Genomic DNA, 19,281 nt, shown 5'->3' with positions numbered 1-19,281 from the left:
GTGTTCATTATGGCAGGTTCCTTGTACAGAATAATTGAATTCCTCCTCCTACACATCTGTTGAACAACAAATATTTGGTATTATTTTGTTTTTGACATGTCAAACTTGACTTTATTCTTAAATGTGCTCTTATGTAAGAAATACATGGTTCTAAAATTTCACAACAATTCTTTTGAATTTAATTTTTGTGGAATTGTCTAGGTTAAGAAAATCAATTACACTTTATGTATAAAAAATGTTGTGCTCAATTCAGTAGCACATACACTAACATTGGAACAATAAAGAGAAGAATAGCCCCTGACTGAGGATGACACTCAATTTCGTGAAGCATTCTAGATTTTTAAAAGAACAGATGCTGGAGGGGATGTGGACACAAGGGAACCTTAATGCATTGTTGTTGGGAGTTTAAACTTGTTCGAAGACTTTGGAAAGTAGTATGGCGGTTCCTCAAAAGACTACAATAGAGCGCCCCTAAGTCCCAGCAATCCCATTTTGGGCATTCACCCAAATGATCACAAACAAGACCATACTAAAACTACCAACAAAACTATGTTCATTGCAGCATTATTTACCAAAGCTAAGATACAGAACCAAACCCAAGGCCCCACAGTAAACGAATGGATCAAGAAAATGTGTGTGTGTGTGTGTGTGTGTGTGTGTGTGTGTGTGTGTGTGTGTGTGTGTGTGTGTGTATGTGTGTACTGGAATTCTATGCCTCCATCAGAAAAAATGACATCACCCAGTTTGTTAGGAAATGGAAAGACATGGAAAAAATTTTATTAAGTGAATTAAGCCAGGCCCAAAGAAGTGAAGTAAGCCAGACCCAAACAAAGATAGGTCCCATGGTTGCCTTAATTGCAATAACTAGTATGTGTCTGCTACAAGCTGAAAACATCATATAAATTGATGTTAGGCAAAATGAACCCCAAGATAAGGATACAAATGGTTTTCATTTCTTGCAATTGTTTCTAAGATATTTATAAGATGAATTCTTTGTTGCTTTGTATGTTCCTCCTGCAAGCTAAAGCCCCTGTTTTCACTGTATTTGATGTTGGTATACTTTGTGCAGTGGAAGGGAAACACAAGTCGTTTAAAAAGGGATGCAGGTGGACCCATTGCAACAATGAGATGAACAAGTCGTTATTTCAAAAAATGATTTTGGCCGGGTGCTGAGGGATGTGGACAGTGGGGGGGGATGGGGGAGGGGTTGGTGGGTGTGGGGGGTGGGAGATGGGCAGGGATGGGAAGAGGAAACAAAGGAGGAACAAGTGGACCCATTGCAACAATGAGATGTACAAGTTATTATGTCAAAAAATGAACTTTACAACTTTGGGGGGAGGAGGACAGGGTGGGGAAAGTGGGGGAGTGTGGGAAGGGATGGGAAGGGGAAACAAAGGGGAGGCAACAATGCTTGATAAGACATGTACTCGTTATCTTGCCCATGTAATTGTAACTCCTCTGTCAGTATTCTCACAATAAAAAAAATGTACTCAATAACTCACGCATGTAATTGTAACCCCTCTGTATGGCATTTTCACAATAAAAAAAAAGAAACATAGGTCCTGTGGTATCCCTTATTTGCAATAACTAATGCATATCTGGGATAAACAAAGAAGGTATGGTAAGGTGAAAAAAAGGAGTAGGCAACAATGCTTGATAAGAAATGTACTCATTACATTTTCCATGTAATTGTAACTCCTCTGTATGGTATTTTTACAATTAAAAAAAAAGGAAAAAGCATGTGCATATGACTAGATAAGATGATGTTAAGGTAAATGAACCCCATGATAAAGACACTAGTGGTTTTTTTAATTCTTCCTGTGGTTTCTAATATATTTATAATGTACGATGTGATTTTTATATGTGCATCCCCCACAGTTAAACCCCTGTTTTCACTGTATCTGATGTTGGTGCACCTCCATCTTGTATATACACTTCTCTAATTTGGGGATGGAAAGGGAAAAAACAAAATGGTTAAATAAGGATACAGTATGACCCATTGCAATAATGTGACGCACAAGATAGTATGTTGAAAAACGAACTTTACAATTTAGGAGGGTGGGGGACGGGACTGTACTTGTGGAGGTGGGTGGGAAGGGATGGCGGGGGGAAAACAAAGGAGGAGGTAACAATGCTTGATAGGAAATGAACTATTACTTTTTCATGTAACTGTAACCACTCTGTACAGTACTTTTACAATAAAAATATAAAAATGTTATGGGATGGAAGAGAATATTTTTCCTATTTTACCCATATAATATCGTTAACAAAGAAATTAATGAAAAACACTGATATGTAGATATTTTGAATAAATGTGTTTGTGTATGTGTGTGTGCGTGCCTGCTCATTTTCGTTCTCAGAGTTTGAATTCAGTGCATCAAGGTCCCGCTAGGCCATTCCTCTCTAGATGGATGAGCTACTATATAAGCTACATCTCCATTCTTGGCTCTTTGCTAGTTCATTAATTTTTTTAATATTTTTATTATTTTTTTTATTGTGAACATACTGTACAGAGGGGTTACAATTACATGGGCAAGATAATGAGTACATTTCTTATCAAGCATTGTAGCCTCCTCCTTTGTTTACCCTTCACATTCCTTCCCAGGCTCCCCCCACACCCCCTACCCCAGCCTCCCCCCCACGCCAAAGTTGTAAAGTTCGTTTTCGACATGACAACTTGTACTTCTCATTGTTGCAACGTGTCCACCTGTATCCTTAAACGACTTGTTGTTCCCCTTCTCCTCCACAAATTATACCGACATCAAATATAGTGAAAGCAGGGGTTATACTGTGGGGGAGGGATATACAAAGCAACAAAGAAATAATTTTATAAATGCGTTAGAAAAAATTTCATGAAAGAAAAAAACATTTAAATACATATGTAAGGGTTCATTTTCCTAACATCACATTATCTGACCTTTTCTGCTTGACTCATACATATACTAGATATTGCAAATAAGGGAAACCATGGGACCTATGTTTCTTTGGGCTTGGCTTACTTCACTTAATATAATTTTTTCCAAGCCTTTCCATTTCCTAACAAATGGGGCAATGTCATTCTTTCTGATGGAGGCATAGAATCCCATTGTAATTTTTTTTAAATAATCTCACGAATATTTTTTTGTCCTGATTGGCTTCCAACGGTTATCCACAGATCTCAGGTTCCTGAGCAGATACCCGAGTAGACAGGATTACAGGTGTGACCAACCAGCACAAGGTTTTCAGAATAATTTAAAAAGTAGACGAAAATTTACTTCATGGAGGCTTGTTTATCATCTCCCGCTTTTAAAGCATTTTGGAGTGATTATATGTGAATTTATTTCATTTTTGGATTCTTAAAAGACAGTAAGTGATGGTATTTAAACGTTTTAATCTTTTTTTTTTAATTGGTCATTCGGCATGAACTCTGGGCTTGGGCGCTCTCCCTGCATCTTTCAGCTGAAGGTGAGTGCTCTACCCCTTGAGCAACAGTGCCACTTCTGTTTTCCTAGTAGTTTATTGGAGATAAGAGTCTCACAGTCTTTCCAGCCTGGGCTTGCTTTGAAGCGCATTCCTCAGATCTCAGCTTCCTCTGTAGCCAGGATTATAGGTGGGAGCCACCAGCTACCGGCTAGTTTTAGTACCTTTTTTTTTTTTTATTTTTTTGGGGGGTCCAGTCGTGGGGCCTGACCTCTGGGCCTGGGCACTGTCCCTTACCTCTTCAGCTCAACGCTAGTGCTCTACCACGTGAGTCACAGTGCCACTTCTGCCTTTTTATCTTTCTTGCTTATGTGGTGCTGAGGAATCGAACCCAGGGCCTCATACATGCAAGGCAAGCGCTCTACCACTGAGCCACCTTCCCAGCCCTTTAGTACTTTTTTAAAATATATACTGGAACTGTGGAACAGAAGAAATTTGTCTCTCTTTAGACCTCAATTTATGAGCTCAGCTCTGAGCATGAAAACCCAATATCACCAACACTGTGTTGAAGACAAAATGTGACAGAAAACAATTACCGTGGACAATAATTGCTATGCTATTATTTCTTGGACAGCATGAATATTGAGTTGAGAGAGTAAGGGAATGTAGAGGATTTTATCCACTTTTTTATAGCTTACTTTTTGAAATTTTGAATCATTTCCTTCCCCACTGTGTGTCTTTGGGCCATGCATTTAGTGTCTTTAATTACAATATTTTCTAACACTAAAATGGTACTAATATTAGAATTATAGCAAATGCTTTCTTAAGAATTAAGAGAAAAAAACTTGTGAAATACTTAACATAAACTTCTAGGAATAACAATTACAACTACAGGGGCAAGATAATGAGTATATTTCTTATCAATCATTGTTGCCTCCTTCTTTGCTTCTTGTTCCCATCGCTTCCCATCTCCCCCCACACTCCCCATCCCACAATCTCTCCCCCCCACCAAAGATGTAAAGTTCATTTTTCGACGTAAGGACTTGTACATCTCATTATTACAATGAGTCCACCTGCATCCCTATTTAAATGATTTGTTTTTTCCCTTCCCCTCCACAAGTTATACCAACAACAAATACAGTGAAAGCATGGGTTATACCATGGGGGATGGACATACAAATCAACAAAGAAATCATCTTATAAATATTTGAAACAATTGCAATAAAGAAAAAAAACAATTGAATCCTTATCTTGGGGTTCATTTCAGCTAACATCAACTTATCTGACATTTTCTGCTTGTCTCAGACATATACTAGTTTTTGCAAATAAGAGAACCATGGGACCTATTACCTATGTTTTTTTGGGCCTGACTTAATTCACTTATTATAATTTTTTCTAGGTCTTTCCATTTCCTAACAAATGGGGCAATGTCATTCTTTCTGATGGAGGCATAGAATTCCATTGTGTATATATATATATATATATATATATATATATATATATATATATATATATATATATATCATATATATATATATATCATATATATATCATATATATCATACATATATATCATATATATATCATACATATATCATACATATATATCATATATATCATATATATATCACATATATATATCATATATATCATATATATGTATATATATACATCACATTTTCTTAATCCTTTCATCTAGTGAGGGACATCTGGGTTTGTTTCATATTTTAGCCATGATAAATAATGCTTCAATAAACATAGTTGTCCTGGTAATGGACAAGGGTCTCATATCTAAAATATACCTGGAACCCAGAAAAATTAAATTCCCCAATGACAAATCCTCAAAGAAACAATGCCCAATAAATAAGTGAGCTAAAGACTTAAAGAGAAAATTTTCTGAAGAGGATAAAAGTATGGCCAATAGACACATGAAGAAATGCTCAACCTCTCTAGCCATAAAAGAAATGCAAATCAAAACAACATTGAGATACCATATCACCCAAGTTAGAATGGCTATAATCATGAACTCTAAAAACAACAGATGTTAGTGGGGATTTGGACAGAATGGAACCTTAATGCATTATTGTTGGGAGTGTAAACTTGTTCAACAGCTTTGGAAAGTAGTATGGAGTTTCCTCCAAAGACTCCACGTAGAGCTCCTCTATGATCCAACAATACCACTTTGGGGTATTTAAACAAATGGTCACAAACTAGCCAGCAGTTTTTTTTTTAAATACTAAATAGTATGCAATCAGTATTACAAAAGCCATTACATGTAATGAGAAACCAGAAGGCATGTTCTCTATTGACCATGCTCTGCTTCAAAGTCAGCCAGGTGGATAACTTCTCATGCTGTAAATCAAACTGGTTTTATTATGTCTTGACAGTATAAAAACATCAGGGACAGAATAATGACGGAATGTTGTAGACTGAGGTGAAGTCCATATGAAAATGTGCAAAACTGATGAAAACGTAAAAGTCTCTGAGTAGTATATTGTGTTTTACATCATTTAAGTTAAATTGCAAAAATAGGGAAGACCGAGAGGAATGAATTCTCTATTTGATAGCCAATCAAAGGTCCTTAGAAGATTGAACTCTTTCCTCATTCTTGTAGAGGCATCATCAGATGAGAGGAACTCTATTGTTTTTGTGCTTCTTTCCATTTATACTTCAGTTTGAAATCTGAACTACATGAGACTGAAAGAAACCTAGAAAAATTAGACACGCAGGCATGGAAAGAGCCAGGAACGAAAAATAAATAAAATACATATAGCCTTGTAAAAGGTCTAACTAAATTTATTTATATAGTCTTAAGTGTAAACAAAAAATGATTTAAACAATATAATATTATTGAAAATTAAAAAATGTTAGGAGTTGCTTAATTTTTTCTTTCTACTATATTGAATTAAGTATTGATTTTGTATAGAGAGATTAAAGATGAGATTAACAAGAAATGATTAAAAATGGACAAAAGTTCATAATAGACACATTTTCCAAAAAGTCCTGAAAAGCACCAGTTTGTTTACAAAGTTGTGTTTAATACCACTTCTATGCTAGGTTAATGCTTTGTGAACAGAAGTCATTATAGAAATGCAATTGAAAATTACTAGGATACTACTTCATAACTATAATAACTCTTATCAAAAAAATCAAAGGAACCAGGTATAGTGAAAAGGCTTGCAATTCCAAGCATTTAGCAGTTTGGAGTAAGAGGATTTGGGTCTAAGGCCAGTCTGGGGTTCTGCACATTGTAAAAACCTGCCCTTAAAAAACTCAAAATGTAATAATGTTGGTGAGAGTGTGAGAAAAGGAAATTTTCTACACTCTTGGTCAAAATACAGGTTAGTATTCTCATTTTAGAAAGTAATTTGCAGTTTTCTAAAGAAATGCAAAGTTGAAATACCATCTGACACAACAATCATTTGATTATTTCTCTCTGGGTAACTCGAAAATATATCTGTAGTTATTTGTTATTCACATTGTTCACAACAGCCACCCAGATATAAATAGAAGTTAAGTGTTCAACAACAGACTAATAAGGCAACTGTGGTGCATGCACAAATATATTTTTCTGTTTCATCTTTAAAATAGCAAGAGATTTCTCCAATTAGGCATAACTTACAATGACCTGAAAGATGTATTCTAAATGAAGAAAAATGTTGTCTTCTGATATTTATAAAACTACACACACACACACACACACACACACACACACCAACCTCAATAATTATGAGAGAAATTTTTATTTAAAGTAAAGCAAACTGGAATTGCTGGGGCATTTAGGTCACAATGTAGAAGATAGTAAATATACAGGATGACCAAGTATACAATTTTAATGTACAACATGAGGATACAGAGGACAACACTGGCCTAAGATAGGAATGAAGCTAAATGAGTAGTTGTTCTTCCTAGTAGGGGCTGCTCTTTTAGATGTTCTTCCTTCAGTAATGGATGACATGAACGTAATTCTTTAAATATACCTGCCTGTTTGCAGAAATAACAAACAAGGTAGCAATAATGTTGTATGCTCAACATAGAACAAAATGTCAAATTTAAATACATGAGATTATCCTAGATGTAAACTATTAATTCCAAATAAGGGAAACCATAGGACCTAGGTTTCTTTAAGTCTGGCTTACAGAACTTAATATGATTTTTTCCCAAGATCTTCCATATCACTACAAATGAGGTGGTATCATTCTTTCTGATGGAAGCATAGTATTCCATGTGTGTGTGTGTGTGTGTGTGTGTGTGTGTGTGTGTGTGTGTGTGTGTGTGTGTGTGTGTGTGTGTGTGTGTGTGTGTGTGTGTGTGTGTGTGACATTCTCTTGATCCATTGATCTACTGAGGAGCATCTGGGTTGATTCCTTATCCTAGCTATGATAAATAATACTGTGATAAACATAATTGTTCTGGTAGCTTTAGTGTGATCTGGTTTGTGATCACTTGGGTAAATGCCAAGAAGCGGAATTACTGTGTAATAGAGGAGCATTATTGTGTACATCAAGGATAATCGTAGTAGATGAGAAGAATAGCTCAATAGCTATGTACATATGAGGGTGTATTGTGATTCCAAGGGAAATGATCTCCAAGATATTTTATTTCTTGTTGTTCTAAATGTAATATGTGATTTCTTTTTATCCTTTTGTGTTTTCCACACCTATCGTTTATCATCTGGAGTAACTGTATTTGATTTTGATACCCTGGATATTGTAACTATGTTGATCCGAACTAGTTAAGGGAAAGGGAAAAAGCAAAATAGTGAGACAAATGACAAAAGGGGGAACTTATGCAACAGTGATACTCACAAGACAATACGTTGGAAATAATCTTGGGGGGGGCATTGGGATGGAAGAGGGAGAAAAATGGGGGAACGGATAACAAGTTATAAAAGAAATGAATTCATTAACTTACTTATGTAACTATAACCCCTCTGTACATTAACTTGACAATAAAATTTAAATATAAAACATAAAATACATGATAGCAAGCAGCAATACAGGAGATGTGAGTGGGGAAATACTGTACTATACAAAGAAGAGTAAAACAGCTATGGACAGCAGTAATTTGACTTTAACTTAGGAAGTAATAAACTAGCATGCAGATTTTCAGCCTCATGTCAGTTACTAAAAAGGGAAAACAAAATGTACAATCAGTAAACCAATAGAGATAAAATAGAAAACTAAACAATTAAGGTGAAGAAATGACTTGGACCAAGAATAAAAAATGACACAATTAGTAAACAAATAACAAGCTGGTAAGTTATAAAATATTACTAATAATTCTAGTAATGTTTTCTTAACCTCATAACTTGTTGGAACTATACTTCAAATCACAGTTTAATAGTATATCATTTTAAAATTAGGTTACTTCTAATTGATTTCTTAATATTGAATGTTTAATATATAATTTTAATTTCAGTAGCTATAGAAAAGAAAGTGAAACTATGTTTAATAATATATAGCATGAATTGTAAAATTGAGAAGCATTAGAATTTAAACGAATAACATCATTATTGTTTCATTTCTGTGAATTAATGTAATAATTCAAAGTGTTTTCTACACTTCGCTCTCATCTTAACATCAAATAATAAATTATTGCACATGACATCGTATTAGGTGGAAGGGTTCAGCACTGTGTTAATATTCACACCACACAGTACATCAGAGTTTGGCTCCTCTCATCTAGCTTAAATTGTGGAAATTTGATTTCTACATGCATGTTAAATTCTTGCCAAGGTGACATCTATAAAATTATAAACAATTATGTATATGAGGAGTGTTTCTGATGATAGTTAAAAGTCACATTCATTAATTAAATTTTATTGTTTTCTACCAAATAAATATTTATAGAGAGACTGAATTTCTGAGTTGAGGATTATTTTATATCCCTGCCATTGTTTCTATAGTTGGATTTAATTTTCCATAAAGGGTTAAGTGTATTATATTGGATATATGAAGGTAAACTGAATGTTTATTCTATCAATATTTTGCCACTTGTTTAATCCCAAGTTTAAATTATCCATATGTTTGAAGTAATGAAAATAACAACAGATATAAAAAAGATAAATCAGTGTGTAGTAGATAAGTATTTTCACCTTTATTTTGATAGTTGGTCCTCTTTTACCCTACAGAATATTATAAGGAAAATGTGCTCAAGGCTGACCACAACTGTAGAATATTATGGTTTGGTCTATCATAAGAGAAGGAAGGATGGGGTACCTTCCTTCCAAAAGTCTGCTCCAAGGAATGTGATCTGTTTTATGTTGGTGACTTGAAAATGAACATTTTTCACAGTCAACCTTGAAAAGCCATCTTGATAGACCATTTTTTAAGTGGTTACATTGGATTATCCATGGCTTTGCAAGGATGCCGGATTGCCTCATTTTGAGACAATTAAAACAGGAATTTATTCAGCTATTCTTTGTATCTTTAGGAAAAAATCCCATTGACTCTAGGTCTGGGGATCAAAGGGGTCCAGAGAAGCTACTACCATGAATAGTAATCCTAGGCCTCTAAAAACAAAACAAAACAAAACTCCAGTAGGAAAAGCAACTCAGGGCAACTATCACAGCCTACATGAAGTCAGACAAAATACGGAAGCTGAGAGTCATTTATCTGATAACTAATATATTTTAATGAGGCAGACTGAAATAAGACTTCAGAGAGAGGGTCAAAAGACTGATCAGAGAGACTAATATTGGTCACATGAAGATTGGAAAATACAATTCCTTGTACAGTAAATAAATCTTAGAAAGCCTGTGCATATAAGAACAAGACAGCAGACCAAATTCCAGATATGTGCATTCTCTTAGAGGTCAGCTTAATGAATTATCAATGGAAATCTTTGTATTCTTAAACATTTGACCACATGTAGGAGAAGGCCAATTGCTGAAGAGAAAGAAAACATCATCACTCAATTACGAGGTCCAATATCACATTAGGAAGGAATCAAGCACAGATTTGTAATAAAAAGAGAAAAAATATTCCAAATGAGGGTTTCATTTGTTTTGATGTTACAGTTTCTGATTTATGTGCTAGCAAATACCATACAATTGATCCATTCCCACAGCTGAGTTGATATTTACTGCAGTATTCCCACATGAAGGAAAAGAGAAAATTTAAAAATGTCTGATGAAATGAGTTGAGGGTGAAGTGTTCTAATAGTGATATCTGAGCTTTAGACATAGATGAAGAGGGGGATTTTCTTTTTTAAAAATCCCCCATTTTTAGCCTGGTGCCAGAGGCTCACAGCTGTAATCCTAGCTACTTAGGAAGCTGAGAACTGAGGACTGCTTTTCAAAGCCAGCCTGGCAGGAAAATCCCTGAGACTCTTATGTCCAATTGAGTTGAAGAGCTCAGAGACAGTACACAAGCCCAGACTTAAAGCCCCTCGACCAAGACCAAAAAAAAATCTCCCTTTTGTTGGACTGCCTACATCTTTTCCTAACATTCAACAAAGAAGCCATTTTATCACCCACAACATTTAAATCCTGTCCTAGCTACTGCAAATAGAATGGTTTGTTATCTTATGTCAAAAAGTTCATATTTTCGGGATCAAATACCAGCAATGGTAACATTTTTTCCAGTCCTTGAACTCTGGGCCCGGGCCCTGAACATGATTATGCTTGTAGCGTTAATGTGAGCTTGTTTATTTATTGGATTACTGCCCATGAGGGGAATTACGGAGTCATAAGAGAGAACTATGTTTAGTCTTTTGAGGAAACTCCATACTGTATTCCAGAGGAGTGGAAGAAGTTTAACTTCCCACCAACAGTGTAATAGAATTCCCAATTGGAGACGGGTGCTGGTGGCTCACGCTTGTAATCCTTACTACTCAGGAGGTTGAGATCTGAGGATCATGGTTCAAAGCCAGCCCAGGGAGGTTCCCAATTGGTTACACCCACGACAGCATTTGCTATTATTAGTTTTCTTGATAATGGCCATTCTAACTGGGAAGGGGTAGAATCTGTCTTGTTTACTTGTAGATTTGTAGGCACCTTCTAGCTACTATAAATGAATGAATCAATGAAACCTCTATTTTTCTGCATCTGCATTCCTTTCTCTTACCATAATTTTCCCAAGCCTTTCATTTTCCTTAAAACTGGTGAAAAGTCATACTTTCTAATGGGTGAATAGAATTCCATTGTGTGTGTGTGTGTGTGTGTGTGTGTGTGTGTGTGTGTGTGTGTGTGTGTGTGTGTGTGTAAGATGACTGTAGGCCCATGAGTTCATTTTTAAGCCTAATTTTTCATCTGTAATTCTCTAATTTCATATTAAATTTGGATTGCTTTCTCTACTGCATTGAAGGAATATTGTTGGGATTTTGATGGGTAGTGCATTGTCAATTGTTTGGGGGCAGTAGTGCAGTTTTCACAATGTTATTTGTGAAAGCATTGAAAGATTTTTCATTTCCTTGAATGTCCTTCAATTTCCCTTTTTAAGTTTTTAAATTTTCACAGTAGAGGTCCTTCACATTTTTGGTTAAATTAATTCCTAGTTTTGTTGTTGTTGTTGTTTTGTTTTGTTTAGATTTGAGTTGATTTTGAGGCTAATACATATGAGATTGTTTTTTGGATTTCAACCTGGATGTTCCCATTGTTGGTAACAAAGAAAGACTACTGATTCTTGTGGGTTTTATACCCTTGCTACATTGCTAAAGGTTAGCAACACCTTTACTAACTTGAGGAAGGTAGGTATATGGTCTCTAAATACAGGATCATTTCATCTGTACAAAGGGATCATTTTACTTCTTCCTTATTTGGATCCCCGTTATGTTTTTCTCTTGCCTATAGCTCTTGCTAGAATGTCCACTACTATATGGAAGAGTAGTAGAGAGAGTGGACATCCTTGTTTCATTCCAGATTTTATTTTATTATTTTTTGAGTTTGCAAAATCTGGTTTAAATCAAACTGAGGAGCACATTGTGAAAATACATATACATAAAAATCTAATAAATGATAGATAAACAACATATTACTTTACAATAGAATAACCACAAATTTGAAGGCTCAAATTGAGTCTGTCAGTTGTAAATACAATTTTATATTTGGCTCAAATGGCTACTGAATTTCAAATGGTGCCAAGTCCTTCCAAAGCACTTCTTGACCCCCTCAGCCTTGGGCGGAGTTTCACCACAGTCTCAGTCGAAATCCCAGTCATCCCTTCAACTCTTGGGGCCAATGGAATCATTGGTATCCAAACACAACTGGAGGCCAGGGATTTCCAGTGGCCAAAAGTTATTGCACAGAGAACTCCATTGTAAGCCAGACTCATGGCTAAGAAGGTGTGAGATTAGCCCTTTAAACAGTGGTGTAGCATTAACCTGGTCTATGTTAAGAAATAGCTCCTTAGTGAGAATGTACTAATTACTAGTTGTCACACCAACAGAAAAAGGCAACATGGGAGCTTCACATTTCACATGAAAGATGAGCATTAACTGGGTCTGGCTTCACTCACGTAGAGTGATTCTTTTATTTTAGACCTAAGAGAAAATGAGTTCATAGCAGTCATTTCTTCATATAAGATTTGTGTAGCATTAAAATTGTTTAACGCTAATGATGAGGCCATGCAGGTAAAAAAATGTGTGATTCTCCACTGCCAAAACAGAAACACCCCATTTCGACTCCTGTCCAGTTTCCAAATTATATATATATATATATATATATATATATATATATATATATATATATATATACATACATACATACACCTTTGTTATTGCACATCTTTCACACAAATCTGTGCATGTATTTTATATAATATATATTTAAATACACTACACATAAAAAGACTATGGCACTTTACAGAATACATGTTTAACAAAGATCATTCATTACACCACAAATGTTTGAAATGATACAAAACCCTTAAATTATTTAATGTAACATTGTGAATTAAAACACAGGTTTAAAGCATCCACAGACTCCAAGACAAACATTTCTGCTTTAGAATTTATTGAGAAGCCCAGCTTATCACAAATCTTCAAGAAACAGATGCTAGAAAAATTAATAAGACTTTTCTGGTATTAGCAATTGTGTTATTAGAAAAATAGTTGTGGGTCAAGTGGTTTTTAAAGAGCTGTGTAGAAGAGTTTTAGTCTAGAATTCATTCCAGATTTTAATGTCTTCATGTGTCCACTGTTAGGTACATTCTTTGTCATATGCATAATCTGTATAATATTGAGGAAAGTTGCATGCATTCCTAGCTTCTCAGACCTTTTAATCATAAAGGAGTATTGGAGCTTATTAAAAGATTTCAAAATCCATATAAAGATCATGTGGTTCTTGTCCCTGCTTCTGCTGATGTTGTGTGTTACATTTATTGACAAGTATGTTGAATCCAATTGTACCCTACGATGAATCCTGTTCATTATACCTCAAGCAGCACCATTGGTTGTTACTGGAAGTAACGGTTACTGGATGTGGAAACTGATCCCAGGAGAGGAATGGAACATAGAGGAATGACAAAGTTCAAGTTAATATGTGCTTTCCTTTTTACTGTACAAGAAAACAATCCCAAGGCTTGAAGGAAACTCTGTCCCTGACTTTTTCGAGTGTGTTATTTACTCATATTAAACTTTTCTGTAAACTTTTAGTTGAATATTACAAAAAGAAATAATGTGTTATTTGAAGGCCAGCATAGAACAAAAAGAAATAACATTGTTTTAAAAGTGTTCTCCTGCAAAGAAACAAAGACATGAAAATTTTAAAATGCCTTATGCGTGGATATTTCGTTCCTGTGATGATCCTTTTGTTGCAGGAGTCAGTTATCAATTACTTAGTATGGTCCTGAGTTCTCCTTAGCAATAAGGATTCCAAAACGCAGAATCCAGTGAGAATGATCAACAAAAGGAGCCCCTTCTCTTAAAAGAGTATTCTTTTAAGGAGGGTCCCAAAGAAATATCTCTGTTGCTATTGTTTGCTTGTTTGTTTAGTTTGTGCTGGTTGTGGGGCTTGAACCCAGAGGCTGGACCCTGTTCTTGAACAGTTGCCTTTCCTGCCCACCTGCCCCCAAAGCCAATACTCTACTGTTGAGCCAAAACTCCACTTCTGGATTTCGGGTGTTTAATTAGAGATAAGAGTTTGACAGACTCTCCTGCCTGGGTTGACTTTAAACTAAGCTAGTAAGAAAGCTATGTGATATCAACTGTATAGACTTCTCTTTTGAAATAAGAAATATTAGATGAAGTTTATTGTAAAGCTAATATTTGACAATTTTTAAAAGAAGAGATTATGTCCAGCAAAAAAGCCATAACTTAAATAATTCAGCAAAAATAGGTACACTGAATCATTTTGGAATTATTTTTTCTGCTTGGAAAGATTATTGAACTTGTCGTTCCTTTTGTGGAAACTTAAAGTCACATTTCACTTTTTTTGTTGGTCGTGGGGATTGAACTCTGATCCTGGGCATTATTCCTCAGCTCTTCAACTCAAGTTGAGCACTCTACCACTTTAGCTCCAGCACCACTTCTGGGATTCTGGTGGTTAATTGAAGAAAAAGGTCTCATTGACTTTCCTGACCAGGCTGGTTTTCAACCACAATCCTCTAGTCTCAATCTCCTGAGTAGCTAGCATTACAGGCGTGAACCATCAGCACCTGGCTCATATTTGCATTTATGTGCACTTAATGACACTATGTAGACAAAGTATGGAAATTTGAACCAAATGATGACATTGCAGCTTTTCAGAAAAATTGAGATAGCAATAAATATGTCCTCCTTTTCCATGTTGTTACATTAATGACTCATGAGACCCTTACATTAACATCCTCTGCCATCTGTATAGGTGTATTTAGTATCAGGAAATGTTCATAGAGAAAAATAGAAAGACTGAGATTTTTAGAAAGCAAAGGAGATTGAGTAGGAAAGGACAGCACAGAAGGAGATACATTTATCACACAGATATTAAGAACTAGCCTAAGTCATTTAGACTGCTAAATGCAATGAGGAATAAGCTTAGTTGATAACTAGTTCTTCAATAACCAAAAATGGTTCTCAAGAACAGTTTCTGGTACACCTTAATTACTATCATTTATTCCTTCCATCGAGTTATTCCTTCTATTCTGTCACAACTGTTAATTAGCCTCTGCGTTTTTGGTACCATGATTGACCAAAAAGATTTCCAAATGTCACTTAGACTACCCTTCTCTCTGTGATTAGCAGTGACCACACAAAATCCTGGCATCAGTTGCTTTGACCTAATGATCAAAACTTTTTTATCAACAGAGTATGCTATTATAAGTAAAGTACATGAATAAGGGACTATTGTCAGGTGTCAGTATGGAAGGAGCAATTATATGTTCAAAGTATGGTTTCTTTATTTTGCATTTGCTAACTAAATGGTTTTTTTTAATTGTGAAAATACTGTACAGAGGAGTTACAATTACATGTGTGCAAGATAATGAGTACATTTCTTATCAAGTATTGTTGGCTCCTCCTTTGTTTCCCCTTCCTATCCCTTACCATCCCTCCCATCTCTACTGCACCCCCCTCCAAAATTGTAAAGTTCGTTTTTCCACATAACGACTTGTACTTCTCATTATTACAATGGGTCCACCTGTATCCCTATTTAAACGATTTGTGTTTTTTTTCCATTCCCCTCCACAAATTATACCAACATTAAATACAGTGAAAGCAGGGGTTATAACGTGTGTGTGGGGGACATACAAAGCAACAAAGAAATCATCTTATAAATATATTAGAAACAGTCACATGAATGAAAAAATATTTGAATACTTTTTTTTATTGCCAGTCCAGGGGCTTAAACTCAGGGCTAGGGAATTATTGCTGAGCTTGTTTTTTTTTTCTCAAGGCTAGCACTCTACCACTTCAGGCACAGCACCAATTCCAGTGTTTTTCTGTTTATGTGGTACTAGGGAATTGAACCCAGGGTTTCATGCATGCTAGGCAATCACCGTACCATGAAACCACATTCCCAGAATCTTAAATGAATTTCTTAAGAAAGCATGACATTTTGATTCTGTAACTATGTATCATAATTTTGGCCAGGTGCTAGAAAATGATGTAGAAAACAATTCAATATGAGAAGTCCAGTAAAGCTGGATGGAAATGAATAACCGTCATGGTCTAGCCAGGGTACAGAGGAGCTTATTTCATGGAGCTGTTTCAACAGGCTGAGTGAGACAGCTCCTGACCCACAGCCCATCTCCAGAATGAGAGGGCCACCATGGGGTCTAGCCACATGGAGACAATGGGCCACCTCCTCCAGCATACATTCAACCAGTTCATGTGAGAGAGAGGGAGAAAGAAAGTGAGAAGTACACTTAAGCCCTGTGCCGGTGGCTCAGAACTCTAATCCCAACTACACAGGAGTCTGAGAAATGAGGATCATGGTTCATAGACAGCCCAGGAAGGAAAGTCTGTGAGACTCTAATCTCCAAAGATCCACCAGAAATCTGAAAGTGGTGCTGTGGGCTTAAGTGGTAGAGTGATAGTCTTGAGCTGAGGAGCTCCTGAACAGCACCCAGACCTAGAGTTCAAGCCCCATGACTGGCAAGAAGTGGACTTCCCACTACAAAAAGTGGACTGAACAGCACCCATTTAACTAGGGAGCGTGGTAGAGAAGTCAGGCCTAGCTTCCTGTGAACTTGAGGTCATAAGTAGGTCACCCAGCTTCTCCATGCTTTGTTTCCCCCAGTTGCAAAACTCAACACAGTGAAGGATACCCTTCCTCATGGGGATAGGGTAATGATGAAAGAGAGCCATGTTTTGTTTCATAATCCCACACCGGTTGCCCCATTCATAACAGGGGCCACCTGAACCCTTTCCAGGTATCTTCCTGTCATATGCTCACAGAATTGGCGAGAACATTACCTGAAGGCCACTCCCTCTGTGCCTAGCCATGTTTCAGAGATCTCTATATATAAATCCCTTGTTTCCTCACAACTGTCCTGTGAAGAGACTGAGTTCCAATGGTTGTGGTCCTACCCAGAGCTTTATCTGTGGTCAAGAATCGGCTGCCATGGCCTAAGATTTTGTGATATCCATCCAAACTGATGACTAAGCATGGCTCTACATGTCTACCATCCCAACTACAGAGGACCAGGACTGGTGGAGCATACATGTCACAGATAGGAGGATCGCCTGACTCAGCCCAGCCTAAGTATATATTGTTTGTTTCTCAGAAATGCACAAGACAGAAAGGTGGCTCCTCAGAGCCAGGGAGACGAAACAAGCAGGGGGTCATTGTGCTCTCAGAGGGGTTTCTGACCCGAGTTGGGAATGGTGTTGGGGCGGCCACTCACCTGTGCTGCTGGGAGACGCTTTTGGCAGCTGATCCAGGTAGAGCAAGCAGGGATGGCGGTGGCATGGCAGACACATGGACCCAGAGCAGAGGACCAGGGGCAGGGACCAGGTCAGGGCCTTAGGCCCGCTGAGATTTGAAATCCAGTACCACAGGAAGTGGGGGAGGAGGGTGGGACATGTCAATTTCCTTCTATTCTCTAAAGTTACCTTGAGTATCTTGCTCACCACTCAGCCACCTCTACCTTCCTTAACTGCTGGTAGTGGTGTACTAAAAGAGGGAATCTAGGTGCTACCAGGCATCATGGAATGTGGGCGTTGACACCATTCTTGTATCCCATTGGTCACAAAGAAACATGAAATAATGGGGGTGTGGCTAGAATCCTGTGATGCAATCAGCATGGGCAGAGTCAAGTTGACAGGGGCTCTCCCAGCCCTTTTCCCAGGGAACTCTGTCCCATTCAGTTGGGGACAAGAGGGAGACCACTTTAGCTGGATGGCTACACAGATTGTTATTTATGTCTGTTTGTTGCCAGTCCCGAACCTTGAACTCAGGATCTGGGCACAGTCTCTGAGCTGCTTTTGCTCAAGGCTGGCCCTCTACCACTGGAGGTACAGGGCTTCTGGCTTTGTTGGCACTGAAATTGGACAGGGTCTCAAGGACTTTCCTCCTCAGGGTGATCTTGACCATGATCCTCCCATCACAGCCTTGTAAACGTCAAGGAGGAATGTTGATAGCCACTGGTGCCTGCCTAATCATTGGTCTTGCTGATGTTCTTGGACAGAACAGTGAGTTCCCTGTTCTCGGGTTTAAGCGGGGGGAGCTAGAACCCAAAGTTCGAATCCTGGGGCTGCCACCTCCAAATGGCAGGAGATCCTAAGACACTCATTCATATCCATATGAATACAAATGGGATGGGATGTATGTCATGATTGAATGGGCAGTTCTTGAATGATTCTAGGATAAAATTATACATAATTATAGGACACTAATCGATTTTATTTAATACTTTATTAAGCATTTAAACAATCACATTCATAAAATGGAGGAATAATGAAATACCTAAGAATTGGGCCTCACATACTATAAAGGTGCCATTTTTCTGCCAGGACTGGGATTTGAATTCATGGTCTGGTTAACACTGTTGTACTGTGTAGGAAGGGGAATCTGGCCTCCTTGAAGTCAAGAAATTCAAGTCTGTTCCTTAGGCCTGAAATCGATCCCCACTATTCATGTACAATTTAAATATTTGATTTATATTTATATACATACGTTGACTCCATATTGCATTCAGTGTAGTTATTGTATTTTTTTGTTTTATTTATGTATTGACCATTTATTTTACTGATTATTATGACACATAGAACATTGGTTACACATTGGGCCTCACATACTATAAAGGTGCCATTTTTCTGCCAGGACTGGGATTTGAACTCGTGGTCTGGGTAACACTGTTGTACTGTGTAGGAAGGGGAATCTGGCCTCCTTGAAGTCAAGAAATTCAAGTCTGTTCCTTAGGCCTGAAATCGATTCCCACCTATTCATGTACAATTTAAATATATGACTTATATTTATATTTATATACATATGTTGACTCCATATTGCATTCAGTGTAGTTA

At 36.9% G+C, this 19,281-nt stretch overlaps 1 long non-coding RNA gene and 1 other non-coding gene across 3 annotated transcripts in view; one reads left to right on the top strand and one right to left on the bottom strand.

Annotated features, from left to right (window-relative positions):
- The window catches only part of LOC138838585 (uncharacterized), a 40,801-nt gene extending 22,885 nt beyond the window's left edge, over positions 1-17,916 (bottom strand). The window contains exon 1 of one of the 2 annotated variants that reach the window (XR_011375674.1): positions 17,872-17,916. This is a non-coding gene — a long non-coding RNA (uncharacterized lncRNA). Of the gene's footprint in view, positions 1-17,663; positions 17,849-17,871 lie in introns of those variants that run through there. The other variant, XR_011375672.1, reaches the window with a different exon arrangement.
- On the top strand, positions 241-342 carry LOC138838596 (U6 spliceosomal RNA). The gene has a single exon (XR_011375677.1). It is a non-coding gene; the product is annotated as a U6 spliceosomal RNA (small nuclear RNA).
- Positions 17,917-19,281: the final 1,365 nt, after the last annotated feature.

Source organism: Dipodomys merriami, unplaced genomic scaffold (genome assembly GCF_024711535.1).
Source record: "Dipodomys merriami isolate MVZ:Mamm:240054 unplaced genomic scaffold, mDipMer1.0.p SCAF_284, whole genome shotgun sequence".
NCBI lineage: Eukaryota > Metazoa > Chordata > Mammalia > Rodentia > Heteromyidae > Dipodomys > Dipodomys merriami.
This window is presented reverse-complemented; position numbering and strand designations above follow the sequence as displayed.